Here is a 1,782-nt window from a genome sequence, read left to right as displayed (position 1 = left end):
TAATAGTACCTACCTAATAGGATTATCATGAGAATTAAGTACTGTATATAAAGCACTTAGCATTCTGCCTGGCACACTGTACACAATCATAAAGTATTAGTGATCATTATTATCATTCCCGTTTATGGTCCTATACCACCCCTGCCACCTTTCAATGTCTTTCCAAAAAGATCTCTCTAATAGAGCTGTAGGTGAAGGACTCAGGATACGTAACTGGAATTCAATCACTGCTCCTTGAGTTATAAATAGCTAGATCCTAAATGCAAAGCTATGTGGTCTTGGTACCTTCCTCCACCCTGCTATTTTTCTGCTTGGGATAAGGACAGATGACAATTTAGGGTAATAGTATAAGAAATAGTTAATAGCAGGAGCCTAAAGTCAGACTTGGGTCAAATTCTGGTTTCCCACCTATTAACTACATGAGCATAAGCTAATTACTGGATTCTACGGGCTGAATTGTGTGCCCTCAAAATTTGTATGTTGCAGTTCTAATCTCCAGTACCTCAGAATATGATTATATTTAGAGACTGAGTCTTTAAAGAGGTAATTAAGGTAAAATGAGGTCATATGGGTGGACCCTCCATGTTGGAACATGAAGGTGTCCTAATAAGAGGAGATTAGGACATAGACAGACACAAAGGGAAGACCATGTGAAGATAAGGAGAAGATAGCCATCTGCACACCAAAAAGGGAGGCCTAATAAGAACCCAACCCTGCCAATACCTCATCTTGAACTTCCAGCCTCCAGAACTGTGAGGAAATAAGTGCTTGTTGTTTAAGCCTCCCAGTCGGTGATACTTTGTTCTGCCTGCCCCAGAAATCTAATACACTTGATCTCAGTTTTCTGAAAGGTAAAATAGGAATATATATGCTTCATGAGATCATTGTGAGGATTAAATTGCGTAGAAAAGTACATATTACAGCACATACTATGTAGGCTAGTCTGATTATTGTGTTATTATTACTATTAAAACACTATTACTCTGGTCTTTCCACACAGTAACAGAAGAAAAGAGAGAAGTTGAGTGACTACTCAATCACAATGATTGAAGTTATTACAATGACTTTATAATTCATCTTCAGGTCTTTATTCTTGCCCTCTTCAATCTGCCTCCACAATACTGTCAGAGGTTCTTTCTGGAATAAACATCTGGCTGTGATATGTAGTATCCAAAGATGGCCTCAAACATATCCACCCCTCCCCATATGCACATGTCACTCCTCCCACCAGAGATGGACCTCAGGTCCCCTCCCTGTGAATCTGGGCTGTGCCTATGATCACTTTGAGCAGTGTGATATAGAGAAAATGACATCCTGGGACTTCTGAGTCCAGGAATTAAGAAGTCCTGGCAGCCACTGAGCCACCAAAAAGAACAGGCTACTCTGCTAAACAGAGTGGTCATGGAAAAAGGCCCGAAGGGAAGGAGAGAAGCCACATGAAGGAACACCAAGGTGTTAGATATCTAGCCTCAAGCCTCAGCTTCAGCCACTACTTCACTGCTACTGCCTGAGACCCCAAGCCAGGCCAGTATAGGAACCACCCAGCTGAGCCCCAGCTAACCCATGGATCACGAGATACAATAAAATGATGTTGGTTTAGCTGGTAAGTTTGGGGTGTTTTGTTATGCAGCAAAAGATAACTGACGCTGACCATGACACTGCTCTACTTAGAACCCTTGGCTCTCCATAATCAAATTTCCATAACCTTTATGAGCTGTGTGACTTAGACAAGTTACATAATTTCTCCGCACATCATTTTTCCCATCTGTAAAGCAAAGGTAA

This window comes from Pteropus vampyrus, unplaced genomic scaffold, assembly GCF_000151845.1.
Source record: "Pteropus vampyrus isolate Shadow unplaced genomic scaffold, Pvam_2.0 Scaffold171, whole genome shotgun sequence".
Taxonomy (NCBI): Eukaryota; Metazoa; Chordata; class Mammalia; order Chiroptera; family Pteropodidae; genus Pteropus; species Pteropus vampyrus.
This window is presented reverse-complemented; position numbering follows the sequence as displayed.